The sequence below is a fragment of the Carcharodon carcharias genome, chromosome 1, assembly GCF_017639515.1.
Source record: "Carcharodon carcharias isolate sCarCar2 chromosome 1, sCarCar2.pri, whole genome shotgun sequence".
NCBI classification, from domain to species: Eukaryota; Metazoa; Chordata; class Chondrichthyes; order Lamniformes; family Lamnidae; genus Carcharodon; species Carcharodon carcharias.
The window spans coordinates 237,417,090-237,432,397 of NC_054467.1; positions in this window are offsets into that span (position 1 = coordinate 237,417,090).

The following is a 15,308-nucleotide window of genomic DNA, read 5'->3' on the forward strand; positions in this document are numbered from 1 at the left end:
TAAGTTAGTGCAAGTCTGGCTTGTAGTCTAATCAAAAGTAGGCAGCCTGACAGTAAAGTGACCAAGGTTAATAGCACATGCCTGTACTCACCCAGATCCAAGCTACTTTGTGAATGTGCTGTCATGTTGGGGACTTGGGGGGTTGCTCAGCTACCTGTGATCCTTCAGGATGTGCTTCAGCTGCAAGGGTGGATCTGGGGATGGCATGAATGGGATAAGGACAGCCCAACCACTTCACTTTCTTGCTTGGCGATGGAAGGTGATCATTGCAGGGTAAGGTGCAATCACGTCCCTAATCTATTTGCCCACAGAAACAAGGAAGGGTGCAGAATGCAGGCTGCAGCCAACTCTGCTTTCTTCATGGCTTGGATGCGATTAAGGAGGAGAAGTAGGGCCCGTCGCTGTCTGGTAGGGCTCAAGGAAAAGCCTTGCCCTAAGGAACCTGGGCTCACAGGGTAACATGAAGACCCAGATGTTGAGAAGGAGAGACAAATTCCATGGAGGCGTTTGACGCAACCCAGGGCATACAGAAGACACCTCCCATACTTGGAGATGAGCAGGAGACGGTGCTGCAGATGCCTTCACTTGTCAAGGGATGTGGTGGATCATATTTACCACTTTCTTCAACAGGATCTGAAGTTGCACGGTCTGGGAGGCCATCCATTGCCAATGACTCTAAAGGTGACTGCTGCCCTCAACTTTTTTGCAAGCGACTCGTTCCAGAGCCTCCACTGGGGATCCCTGTGGAATATCACAATCCTTGACTCATAAATAGATAAGGGAGGTCACGGGTAATCTGTGACCTGATTGGCTGGTAGGGAATCTACAGTGAATTTGAAACTAAAACATTGTTAAACTAATTAAAACAAATAAATTAATCACTTAACTAATAAGTAGAAGGTATCTTGATCAGAAGCAGGGGATTACTGTTCTTAGAACTTAGCATTTATAGTAGAAATCTAGCCCTAGGGAACATATAATTAATAAGGAGTCAATAAGCAGTTATTAGGTTTAAATTAATTTATTAAATAGTTCTAGAAATGGCAGTTGCTGGGGTGAAGTGCTTCACCTGTGGAATGTGGGAAATCTGTGACGCTTCAAGTGTCCCGGACAACCACATCTGCAGGAAGTGTACCCAATTGCAGCTCCTCACAGACCGCATGGATCAGTTGGAGCAACAGTTGGATGCACTTAGGAGCATTCAGGTGGCGGAAAGCGTCACTGACAGGTGTTTTACAGACATGGTCACACCCAAGGTACAGACAGATAGATGGGTGACCGCTAGAAGGGGCAGGCAGTGCAGAAATCCCCTGTGTCTGTCCCCCACTCTAACAGGTATACCATTTTGGATACTGTTGGGGGGAAATCAACAGCAGTAGCCAGAGCAGTGGAACCACGGCTGTCTCTGTTCTTCAGCGGTTGGGGGGGGGGTGGGGAGGGGGAACGACACCAGGATGGTATGTTGCCTCCCTGGTGCCAGGGTCCAGGATGTCTCTGATCGAGTACGGGACATTCTGAAGGGGGAGGGAGAACAGCCAGAGATTGCAATACATATTGGTCTAACGACATAGGCAGGAAGAGTGATGAGGTCCTGCAGCAGGAGTTCAGGGAGTTAGGTAGAAAGTTAAAAAATAGGACCTCTAGGGTTGTAATCTCAGGATAACTCCCTGTGCCACGTGCCAGTGAGGCTAGAAATAGGAAGATAGTGCAGCTAAACACATGGCTGAACAGGTGGTGTAGGAGGGAGGTTTCTGATATCTGGATCATTGGGATCTCTTCTGGGGCAGGTAGGACCTGTACAAGAAGGACGGATTGCATCTAAACTGGAGGGGCACCAATATCCTGGCTGCGAGGTTTGCTAATGTCACTCGGGAGGGTTTAAACTAGAATGGCAGGGGGGTGGGAACCAGAGCAATAGGTCAGTAGGTGAAATAAAGGACTGGGAACCAGTGAATATGGCCAGTAGGACTAAGAGGAAGGGCAGGCAGGGAGAAATTACTGAACACTGTGGGACTGGCGGTCTGAAATGCATTTGTTTCAATGTGAGATGTATAACAGGCAAGGCAGCTGAGCTTAGAGCTTGGATTAGTACTTGGGAATATGATGTTATTGCTATTACAGAGACTTGGTTGAAGGATGGACAGGATTGGCAGATAAACGTTCCAGGATTTAGATGTTTCAGGCAGGATAGAGAGGGATGTAGAAGAGGTGGGGGAGTTGCACTGCTGGTTAAGGGGAATATCAGAGCTGTATGACAGGAGGACACCTCGTTGGGCTCATGCAGCGAGGCAATATGGATAGAGATCCAGAATAGGAAGGGTGCAGTCACAATGTTGGGGGTTTACTATAGGCCTCCCAATTGCCGGCGGGAGATTGAGGAACAGTTATGCAGGCAGATTTTGGAAAGATGTAAAAGCAATAGGGTTGTTGTGGTGGGTGATTTTAACTTTCCCTATATTGACTGGGAATCACGTAGTGCTAGGGGGTTGGGTGGTGCAGAATTTGTAAGGTGCATCCAGGAGGGTTTCCTGAGACAATATGTAGATAGTCCAATTAGGGAAGGGGCAATACTGGACATGGTATTAGGGAATGAACCCGGCCAGGTGGTTGAAGTTTCAGTAGGAGAGCATTTTGGGAAAAGTGACCATAATTCAGTAAGTTTCAAGGTACTGGTGGATAAGGATAACAGGAGTCCTCAGGTTAAGGTGCTTAACTGGGGGTTGGCTAATTATAACAATATTAGGAACTGAGGAATCCAGACTGGAGGCGGATGTTTGAGGGCAAATCAACAACTGACATGTGGGGGGGCTTTCAAACGTCAGTTGGTAAGAATTCAGGACCAGCATGTTCCTGCTAGGATGAGGGATAAGCATGGCAAGTTTCAGGAACCTTGGATAACGAAAGATATTGTGAGATTAGTCAAAAAGAAAAGGGAAGCATTCGTAAGGGCTAGAAGGCTGGGAACAGATGAAGCCCATGGAGAATACAAAGAAAGTAGGAAGAAACTTAAGCAAGGAGTCAGGAGGGCTAAAAGGGGTCATGAAAAGTCACTGGCAACCAGGATTAAGGAAAATCCCAAGGCCTTTTAGACCTATGTAAAAAGCAAGAGGGTAGCCAGGGAAGGGGTAGGTCCACTCAGGGACAGAGGTGGGAATCTGTGTGTGGAACCAGAAGAAATGGGAGAGATACTAAATGAATACTTTTCATCAGTATTCACCAAAGAGAAGGAGTTAGCAGTCGACTCGTCTAGGGAAGAGTGTGTAGATAGCCTGGATCATGTTGAGATCAAAAAAGAGGAGGTGTTAGGCGTTTTGAAGGATATTAAGGTGGATAAGTCCCCAGGGTCAGATGGGATCTACCCCAGAGTGCTGAGGGAGGCAAGGGAGGAGATTGCTGGGGCCTTGACAGAAATCTTTATATCCTCATGGGTGAGGTCCCAGAGGACTGGAGAATGGCCAATGTTGTTCTATTGTTTAAGAAGGGTAGCAGACATAATCCAGGAAATTACAGGCCGGAGAGCCTTACATCAGTGGTAGGTAAATTATTGGAGAAGATTCTTTGTGACAGGATTTACTACCATTTGGAAGCAAATGGGTGTATTAGTGAGAGGCAGCATGGTTTTGTGAAGGGGAGGTTGTGTCTCACTAACTTGATCGAGTTTTTCGAGGAAGTGACAAAGATGATAGACGATGGAAGGACCGTGGATGTTATATACAGGGATTTCAGTAAGGCCTTTGACAAGGTCCCTCGTGGGAGACTGGTACAGAAGGTAAAGTTGCACGGGATCAGAGGTGAGCTGGCAAGATGGATACAGAATTGGCTTGGTCATAGAAGACAGAGGGTAGCAGTGGAAGGGTACTTTTCTGAATGGAGAGCTGTGACTAGTGGAGTTCCACAGGGATCAGTGCTGGGACATTTGCTGTTTGTGGTATACATAAATGATTTGGAGGAAAATGTAACTGGGCTAAATAGTAAGTTTGCAGATGACACTAAGGTTGAAGGAGTTGCAGATAGTGAAGAGAATTGTCAAAGGATACAATGGGATATAGATCAGTTGGAGACTTGGGCAGAGAAATGGCGGATGGAGTTTAATCCGGACAAATGCAAGCTAATGCATTTTGGAAGGTCTAATACAGGCAGGAATTATACAATAAATGGCAGAACCCTTAAGTGCATAGACGGGCAGAAGGATCTGGGTGTACAGGTCCACAGGTCACTGAAAGTGGCAACGCAGGTGGATAAGGTAGTCAGGAAGGCATATGGCATGCTTGCCTTGATTGGCAGGGGTATTGAGTATAAAAGCTGGGCAGTCATGCTGCAGCTGTATAGAACCTTGGTTAGGCCACACTTGGAATATTGCATGCAATTCTGGTCACCACATTACCAGAAGGATATGGAAGCATTGGAGAGGGTGCAGAGGAGGTTTACCAGGATGCTGCCTGGTCTGGAGGTTATTAGCTATGAGGAGAGGTTGGAGAAACTCAGATTGTTCTCACTAGAGTGACGGAGATTGAAGGGCGACTTGATAGAAGTTTACAAAATTATGAGTGGCATGGACAGAGTAGATAGTCAGAAGCTTTTTCCCAGGGTGGAAGAGTCAATTACTAGGGGACATAGATTTAAGGTGAGAGGAGAAAACTATAAAGGAGATGTGCAGAGCAAGTTTTTTTACGCAGAGGGTAGTGAGTGTCTGGAATTCGCTGCCAAAGGAGGTGGTGGAAGCAGGTACGATAGTGGTGTTTAAGAGGCAGCTTGACAAATACATGAATAGGATGGGAATAGAGGGATATGGACCCTGGAAGTGCAAAATGTTTTAGTTGACGGGCAATATGATCGGCGCAGGCTTGGAGGGCCGAAGGGCCTGTTCCTGTGCTGTACTTTTCTTTGTTCTTTGATGGCCTCCTTCATGGCTATCCTCACCCTCTTTCTATCCCCTCTTTTCAATATTCATTTTCATTTTCTAATTTTTATTTTTTAACTTTTTAGTTTTTATTTTATAACCATTTATTTTTATTTTTATTTATTTTCATTTTATTCATTGTTTTATATCCACCTTTTATCCTATTTTCAATCTTTATCCCACCACCGTCCCCTCCCCCCACCCCACTCCACAAGGGCCATCTGTCACTTGTTCATGTTGTTCTTTCCAGAGTGCTCACCCTGGTCCTGCTATTATCACATTCTGCTTTCTGATCTTAATGCCACCATCAGCACCTCCTTTAGCCCGTACCACTATCATTAACATCCCTTTATCTTTTTGTCCATGACATCTCTGGCAATCTCTCCTTTGCCCCCACCTATCACTGGCCTTTTATCCAGCTTCACCTGCTCCACCCCCCTTAAACAATATAAATTTCATCACATTTTTATTTCTCTTTAGCTCTGAAGAGTCATAAGGATTCAAAATATTAACTCTCTCCACAGATGCTGTTAGACCTGCTGAGTTTTTCCAGCATTTTCTGTTTTTGTTTCAGATCTCCAGCATCTGCAATATTTTGCTTTTATCTTAGTGTTTAATTCACTGCCACTTCTCTTCCAGGAAAGGCTACCTTGAAGAAATACTGCTCTTCTCTCCGACAGGATTTCCGTCTATCTCTTTTTCCTTGTTCACCTTCATTGCTTTCCATTTCTCTCCTGGTGTTTGACAAGGTGTTTACCAAAACTCGCTTTCACAGCCATGTTTCCTTCCTCAATGACTGTTTCCGTCTCTGACTTACCTCACGCGGATTCCAGCTGAAGTTCCATCTCTCATGTTTTGAATCCATCCAGGATTACAGGTATCTCCGGGACATACAACACTCCTCAGACTGCTATTCTCGCTGCACCCTGAGATCCACAGTGCCCTGCGCCGCCATATGAACACACTCGACCTCTACCTCCAGCAGCACCAAATCACCCTATCTTAAAGCTGTCCTTGTCCCCATTCTTCATCTCATCTGATGCCTTAACAGGAAACTTTGTCTTTTCCTTTCAAGTGCTAAGGAACACTAGCTCCAACAAGTCATTGATACCAACACCCAGCAAGGACCATCTATCCCTTCCCATCCCTCTGACCCCATCCCGTCTTCTAATACCAGCCCTTGCTGTGTATTCACCATATCCTCTGACCTTCCCCTCTCTGATGCTGAATGTTCAGTACTCAGCAAAGGACTCAGTTTCATACCCTTACGCCCTCACCTCAATGAATTCTGGGCTTAGCACGATGCTGAATGCTCCTTCCGCTGCCTTCGTCCCCATGCTCACTTCTTTGGGCAGGAGTCCTCCCTTCTTTCTACGGATCCTTTCACCCGCTTCCAGTATTCTCCCTCCACCTGGACCCCTCCCTCTGGCCTCTTACCTGCTCTTGATCTTTTCATTGAGAACTGTCGGTGTGACATCAGCTGTCTCAATTTCTCTACTCCTCTCAACCACTCTAACCTGTCTTCTCCTGAATTTGCTGTACTCCATTCCCTCAGGTCCAACCCTAACGTTGTTATCAAACCTGCTGACAAGGGTGGTGTTGTTGCTGTCTGGCGCACTGACCTCTACCTTGCGGAGGCTGAGCATCAACTCGCAGACACTTCCTCTAACCTCCCCCCAGCCCATGACCCCACCACCGAACAGCAAGCCATTGTTTCCAGGATTGTCACTGACCTCACCTGGTCTGGAGATCTTCCCTCCACAGCTTCCAACTTCAGTCTCCCCACCCTGGACAGCCTGCTTCTACCTCCTCCCCAAAATCCACAAGCAGAACTGTCCCGGTAGACCGATCGTGTCAGCCTGCTCCTTCCCCATGGAACTCATTTCTCCCTACCTTGACTCTGTTCTCTCTACCCTTGTCCAGTCTCTCTCCACCTACATCTGTGATTCCTCTGATGCCCTACATCATATCAACAATTTCCAGTTCCCTGGTCCTAACTGCCTCCTCTTCACCATGGACGTCCAATCCCTCTACACCACCATCCCCTACCTGGATGGTCTGAGGACTCTCAGCTTCTTCCTCGAACAGAGGCCCGAACAATTGCCATCCACCACTACTCTCTTCCGTCTGGCTGAACTTGTTCTCTCACTGAACAATTTCACCTTTAACTTGTCTCATTTCCTCCAAATAAAAAGTGTGGCAATGGGTACCCGCATGGGCCCTAGTTACACCTGTCTCTTTATGGGGTATGTGGAACATTCCTTGTTCCAGTCCTACTCAAGCCCCCTCCCACAAATCTTTTCTCAGTATAGCGATGACTGTTTTGGTGCTGCTTCATGCTCTCGTCTGGACCTGGAAAAATGTATCAATTTTGCTTCCAATTTCCACCCCTCCATCACCTTCACATGGTCCATCTCTGACACTTCCCTTCCCTTCCTTGAACTCTCTGTCTCAATTTCTGGTGATAGACTGTCCACCAATATCCATTACAAACCCACCAACTCCCATAGCAACCTCGACTACAGATCCTCACACTGTGCTTCCTGTAAGGACTCCATCCCATTCTCTCAGTTCCTTCGCCTCTGTTGCATCTGTTCCAATGATGCCTCTTTCCAAAACGACGCTTCTGATATGTCTTCCTTCTTCCTTAACCAAGGTTTCCCACCCACTGCGGCTGACAGGGCCCTCAACCGTGTCCGGCCCATCTCCCATGCATCCGCCCTCACACCTTCCTCTCCCTCCCAGAACCATGATAGGGTCCCCCTTGTCCTCACTTTTCATCCCACCAGCCTCTGCATTCAAAGGATCATCCTCCGCCATTTCCATGAACTCCAGCACGATGCCACTACCAAACACTACCTTCACCCCCTGTCGGCATTCTATAGGCACCCTTGTCCACTCTTCCATCACCCCCAATACCTCATCTCCCTCACACTGAATCTTCCCATGCAATTGCAGAAGGTGCAACACCTGTCCTTTTACCTCCTTCCTCCTCACTGTCCAAGGACCCAAACACTCCTTTCAGGTAAAGCAGCAGTTCACTTGCACCTCCCTCAATTTGGTCTACTGCATTCGCTGCTCCCAATGCAGTCTCCTCTACATTGGAGAGACCAAACGCAGAATGGGTGACCGCTTTGCGGAACATCTTCAGTCTGTCCGCAAGCATTACCCAGACCTTCCTGTCACTTGCTATTTCAACACACCATCCTGCTCTCATGGCCACATGTCCATCCTTGGCCTGCTGCAATGTTCCAGAATAGCCCAATGCAAACTGGAGGAACAGCACCTCATTTTCTGATTAGGCACTTAACAGCCTACCAGACTTAACATTGGGTTCAACAACTTCAGATCATGATCCTCCATTCTCACTCCCTTTATATCCCCTTTTTTCAATATACATTTTAATTTTCTAATTTTAATTTTTTTATTTTTATTTTTTATCCACTTATTTTTATTTATTTTCATTTTATTCATTGTTTTATCTCCACATTTTATGCTATTTTCAATCTTTTTTCCCACCATTGTCCCCTCCCCCCACCCCACCCCACAAGGGCCATCTGTCACTTGTTCATTTTGTTCTTTCTGGAGTGCTCACCCTGGTCCTGCTATTATCATATTCTGCTTTCTGACCTTAATGCCACCATCAGCACCTCCTTTAGCCAGTATCACTATCATTAACACCCCTTTGTCCATGACATCTCTGGCAATCTCTCCTTTGCCTCCAACTATCACTGGCCCTTTATCCAGCTTCACCTGCTCCACCACCCCTCAACCCGTATAAATTTCATTACATTTTTAATTCTCCTTAGCTCTGAAAAAGAGTCATAAGGACTCAAAATGTTAACTCTGTTTTTTTTTCTCTCCACAGATGCTTTTTGACCTGTTCAGTTTTCCCAGCATTTTCTGTTATTGTTTCAGATCTCCAGCATCCACAGTGTTTTGCTTTTATCACTGATGGCCTTTTCAATAAGGCACACAATTACGTCCAGTTCTCTATGGATGAAGCCAGGCAGGCTGCCAGATTAATGGGATTTGCAGCAACCTCCACCTTCCCACAAATGCAGGGTGCTATCAACTGCACACATTACAAAATCAGAGAATCACAGAATCTTTATAGTGCAGAAGGAGGCCATCCAGCTCATCAAGTCTGCACTGACTCCCTAAAAGAGTATTCCACCCAGTCTCACTCCCCTGCCTTATCCCCGTAACTCTGCACATTATTTCTTTTCAGCATGCAATCCAATTCCCTTTTGAATACCTCGATCGAATCTGCCTCCACCAACCTTTCAGAAAGTTTGTCCCAGACTCCAACCAACTTCTGGGTTAAAAAAGTTTCCCTCACATCACATTTATTCCTTTTGTCAATTATTTTGAATCTGTGCACTCTAGTTATTAATGCTCTCAGAGTTGAAACAGTTTCTTACTATTTACCCTGTCCATACCCTTCAGGATCTGGAATACTATATCAAGTTTCCTCTGAGCCTTCTTTTCTCCAAAGAAAAGAGTCTCAACCTCTCCAGTCTATCCTCGAGCTATTGTTTTTTATCCCTGGAATCATGTGGCCTTAAGAGCTCCTTGGTAGCAGTCACTAAGATTTTTCAATAAAAAAAAGGCTTCCACTCTCTCAATCTGCAGCTGATCTATGATGACTGAAAGCAGAAAATGCAGGTTTATGCGAGGTACCCTGGGAGCTCTCACAACTCTTACATCTTAAGTGACCCCTAGGTGCCACAGATCTTCAAGAGCCCTCAGTGCATTCAGGTTTGGTTCACTGGTGATAAAGGATATCCCCAAAAGATGTGGCTAATGCCACCTGCTCGGCTGCCACAAACTGCACCAAAAGAGAGGTACAATGCATCTCTACAACATGGTCCTTAATTGAGCAGACGCATTGTGAAGATGCATTTCAGATGTCAATTAGCTGGCACTCTGAAACGCTCTCCACAGAGCGTGTCCTGCATCATTGTGGTTTGCTGTGTCCTACACAACCTGGCACTGCAAAGGGGGATAGTTGCCACAAGAAGAGATGGAGGAGCTACAAGTCTCTTCGGATGAGGAGGACACAGAAAGCTATGACATCAAAGAGGGCAAGGATGATGACATCCCACAGGAAGAGGCCATTGCACAGGCAAGACATGGCAGCCATGCCCATGAGACCCTTATAGCATCAAGGTTCCAGGGTGATTAAGGTTAAACCTAACTCATACGAATGCATTTCACCTGTCCCTTCAATGCAGGATAGACATTAAAACCTTCTTGGTAATCCTCAAAGTCTCAAAGGAGGACACCAATCTCAGAATGAGTAGTCACAATCATGCATCACGCTGGCCTCATGTTTGGAAGGTAAAGCAGCCTATGGAGCATGAGCCATTCTGTGATGGGATAAGTACACGAGCACTCAATCTGAAGTGCCCAATCTGAAGCAAGTAGACATGTCATTTACCTTTCAAGCATTGCACCAACATTTCACTGGCTCTGGCAGCCTTCAAGATGCAGGAACTCCACTGCAAACCTCAATGCACTCATGGCAGAATTCCTGGAGCACTGCAAAGGCACCTCAAGAGGAAAATCATCAGTCACTGGTTCTCGCTTGACCATCTGAGGACGGATCTAAAGCTGGACAGTGCCATCTCTCCAAGTGCCATCTCTCGTACAGGGTTAATGTTCAGGCCTCATCTTGATACTGAGTCCCCAGGATGAGTCTGCTCTTTAGGACGTTGTGATCTGTCACTCTACAGCATGTAAGTGAGCCTGCGGGTCAGGTTACCTTTGTGTTTAGAGACAGAGCTTCAGCAAGACTATCGTGTGATCGTTGACAAGCACTAATGACCTTGCGTTTGTTAGGAGCTTCCCAAGTTCAGGTCCAGCATCGCCTTGGCATCTGGGAGGGACGTGACTCAGTCAATGATAACACAGCATTTAAGGATAACTTAGTATCCTCATAAATACTAAAGAGCACTCAGGAAATGCAGGAGCATTGCCCTCATCCCATTTGAATCCTCCACATTTTCATAATACCAGAGTGCGATGTGTATGAGGAAACCTAACACACTGATGGCACTATCATGTTCAGAGATCCATGTTGATTGGCCTTACAAGACCTAGCAGAGGCATTCCATAAAACCAAGCTAGCCAGACCTCCAGGTTGAAACTAGTATCCTCACATGTAATAGGCCGGCATTGTGAGGTTAGGCACACATCTTTAACATTGTATTCCCATTGCCGTCTAGCAGACATTCCAAATGCCAACAAGTACAAGCTACTTCCATTGACCTGCACCATGCATAGTGGAAACTAATATATGAGTAATTTTCAGGTGTAAAGGTGGCAATGAGTTAACACATCAGACAGACAAGAAAGGCTAAGGTCCTCAATGATTAATTAAACTGTAATCCTAACTGGCTGTCATTACATGGAGGCCATTGTAAAGGAAATATCATTTTTTCCCTAATATTACTGTAGGATTCTGAAGCATGCTTGTGGGGTCTGTGTGTTTGTGTTGTATGTGTGTGTGACTAATTTCATTAAACTGAAGACAGTCATACTGCAAGGTTTAAATCATCAAAGGGATCCGGTGCGAAAGCAGGCATTTTGAAACTGAAATGGATGAGCTAAAATTTGCATTTGTAGATAAGTTGAGAGATTTGAATCTCAAAGAGACATGACAGGAAGTTTTATAATTGGCAAAAATCATAAATAACTAAAGCAAAGTTAGTAAGTTTATTTTTCCCGAAAGTTCTGGCCATAAGGTAATTTCCAAAGAAAGTTTAGAACAATGGGTTTTAAAGATTAAAAGGGAAAAATATATTTAAGGAAATATTGAAAGCTGTATGGTGAGTGGCCATGTGAGATCTTGAAAGGCGGGCAACCCCTCAGCCTGACCTGCTGGAGTTGATGGGGTCACAGGCAGAGGGGATTTGGAGTGGCTGGACAACCTTGAAGTGCCCTGGGTGGAAGGCCCTGGGGTGTCCCTATGGGGGCCGACCAGTGCCTCCCTGAATCCTTGAGTAGAAAGGGCACCTGGAGGGAGGTCAAGGTACCCAGTCCTCATCTCTCCTAGCCACTGCTGGATCCCATTTATGGCTATAGCGATGTTACGTAGGCCCCAGTACATGTCTGGCAGAAACTGTTGGATCTGGGTCTCCAAGGTGGACACCACCCTTCCAATGTAGACTTCGATATGCTCACACTCCCAAGGCATGACATCAGACAGAACGTGGATGGTCTCCTTCATCCTCCTTTCTAATCTCTTTCAGCCTCTGACAACCCTGCCTGATGCTTCTCTGCCTGTTTTTGGAGCTCCAACATTTCTCTGAGCGTCGATTCCAGAGGCTCGTCATCGGATTCAGAATCAGCAGGGGCCGGGCCTCCGGCTTCTGAGTGCCACAGACCTTGGCTGTCTCTGCTTCCATCTGCTGTTGACCCGTGTCTGTGAGGTGCTCACCAGATAGTGACCCCGGCCCTACTCTAAAGTTAGGCCCCACTGAGGTGTTTTTATCTACGCTAGTGGAGGGTGCAGGTGAACGCAATGATGGGTCTTCCTTGGATGCTTTCTCATCCGAGGTGGTCTGTTGTCTTGGGCTGATGTGTTGGCTGACACCCTGCTGACTCTTTTCTTGCAGGTGGCTGGAATAGAGAAAAGAGATAATTCGTCATTGGCTAGACAGGCACCTACATTATAGGTCATTCACAGTCATTGTCCGCGTATGGCCAATGTATATTGGATAGACCCTCACTGGCTTGTTGGGGGAGACTGATCATGTCTTCTGTACAGGAATGGTCTCTGTCCTCACCAGCATGCTCCTCATAGGGGGAGAGCGGCCTCAATTCTGGTATCCCCCCTCCGGTCTGCAATCTCTCCCTCTTGTTGTGGGAGATCTTGTCCTGCATGCAATCAAAGATAATTGACTGTGAGTGGCACGGATGAAAGGGAAGATCAGAAGCATGCATGCCTGCTGTGCATGTGCTGAGTCCTCCCCAGTAAGGGCTGAAGTCGCCATTTGTGCAGGATCTTACAAGAGATGGTGATGTTAAAGTATCTGTCAGACAATTAGCACTGATGTTCCTTCTGCTGGCAGTGTGTGATATCCCTGTGGACTGTAACCCTTAGACTGCCTTATGACCTTATGAGTTTGGAGTGAGAAGGTTGACTTACACTGTCAAATTGGATGTGACCATTCATCCTCTTCCTGCACTGCAGGGTGATCCTCCTCTGAGGTCCACATGTGCTGACCTCCCTGGTGACCTCCTCCCAGGCCAGCATGGTGAGGATTGTGGACCTCCGGCTCCCTTCCCAAGGGTAGAGGGCCTCCCACAGTTCCTGGACTACCTGGAGGAACCTCTCCAGAGACTTGTTGCTGAACTTGGGGAAGGAGAGCTTGTTTCTTCTTGACAAGAAGACAACAAGTCCTGGGCTGCAGAGAGTGAATGTGTGAGTGGGTGCTGTTTAAATATTGCGTTAGGACATTCGACCTCATGAGGTAATGGTGGGCCGGATGAATCCCTGCCAGCTCTTCCCTGAGATTCGACAAGCTCCTTGCTGATGCATAACTAATGAGTTGAAAAGTGTACGATCTGGTGCAAGAACCCATCCCGCCATCCTGCAGGTATCATGCCCAGTTTCCTGCCCACCAACAGCCTTAGTATCCAGAACGGAAAATTCCACCCCATATCTGTGGAACTTTAGGCCAGGTCTTTGCATTACTAACCCAGTAACATTACCACTATGCTTTCATGCCCCTCTTTTTTCCACACATTCAAGTTTTTAAAATTTCAAGGCCTGGGCCTCTTTCAAAAGTCTCAACTTGGATTGATATTTTTGCTTGAAGCTATAGGAGAAATTATTTCATTCAAAAGGTTGTGAATCTTTGGAATTTTCTACCCCAGAAGGTTGTGAATGCTCCATTATTGAATACATTTAAGGCCAGCATAGACAGATTTTTGGTCTCTCGGGGAATTAAGGGAAATGAGGAGCGGGCGGGAAAATGGAGTTGAAGCCCAAAATCAGCCATGATCGTATTGAATAGTGGACTCGACAGACCATGTGGTTTACTTCTGCTCCTATTTCTTGTCTTCTTGTGAGCAGCCTGCTTCCACATCTGCTGCAGCCACACGGGGGGCACCATTTAGAAGCTTTGGTGGAAGGTGGAGAAGCAGCATTAATATCAAAAAGGGAGCATGTTAAAAAGGTTTTGTGGAATAAATTATTTTATTTTGAGTAAAAAGACTGGTGGAAAAGTGACATTTATTTGATGTTGGAGTTAGTGACATCATCACCAAGCCTTGACTGATGTGAGGGCTGACAGGGACATGTTGACCATGTGGTTTCAGAGAAGACACATGGTATTATAAGTGATGGTCCACAGCTGAAATGGATCTACCCTTGTATTCTGTAGAGAGGCCTCTATTTATGAAATGAATAATCGATGTAGACATTTCTATTGGAGGCTCTGCCTTGCTCAGGAGAAGTGTTCCTGGATCAGGGTGTCTTGGGCTTTCCTGCCATCATGGTCAGTGTGTCCCTGCATTGAGTCTGATCTCTGGGTTGTCTTGATGCACCTCCAGATGTTCATCCTTGAGATCCTCATCCTCTGATGAGGAGGCGTGTCCTTCCCATGGACCTTCTGCAGTTCCAGTCCTCTCTGGATAGTCATGTTGTGCAGAACGCATCAGACCACATAGGAATATAAGAAATAGGAGGAAGAATAGGCCATTTGGCCCTTCGTACCTCCTCTGTTATTCATGAAGATCATGGCTGATCTAATTATGGCCTTAACTCCACTTTCCTATCTGCCCCCCCAAAACCCTTGTCTCCCTTGTAGATCAAAAATCTACAACACTGGCAACCCTTGAGAAGGCAGAGTGCAACCATCTCTTTCACTGAATACCCGTTGTCCACCAGGAACCATCCACGGAGTCTGTGTGATGGGATGAATAGTTATAGCACCTGCAACTGCCTCAGAATGAATGAATTATGACAGCTGCCAAGAAACCTCCAGTACAAATCAGCCCGCTTGACCAGCACACCATACACCATCTTAAACATTCACTCCCATCACCAACAATGCACAGTGGAAACAATGTGTACCATTTACAAGATGCACTGCAGGAACTCTCCAAGGTTCTTTCAACAGCACCTTCCAAACAAGTGACCTCTACCACCTAGAAGGACAAGGGCAGCAGACACATAGGAAAATCACCACCTGCAAGTTCTTCTTCAAGCTACTCAACATCCTGACTTGGAACCAAATCATTGTCCTTCACTGTCACTGGGTCAAAATCCTGGAACTCCCTAACAGCACTGTGCGTGTACCTACGCCAACTGGACTGGCAGTGGTTCAAGAAGGCGGCTCACCACCAACTCAAGTGCAAATAGGGATGAGCAATTATGATGCTCAGATCCCATGGA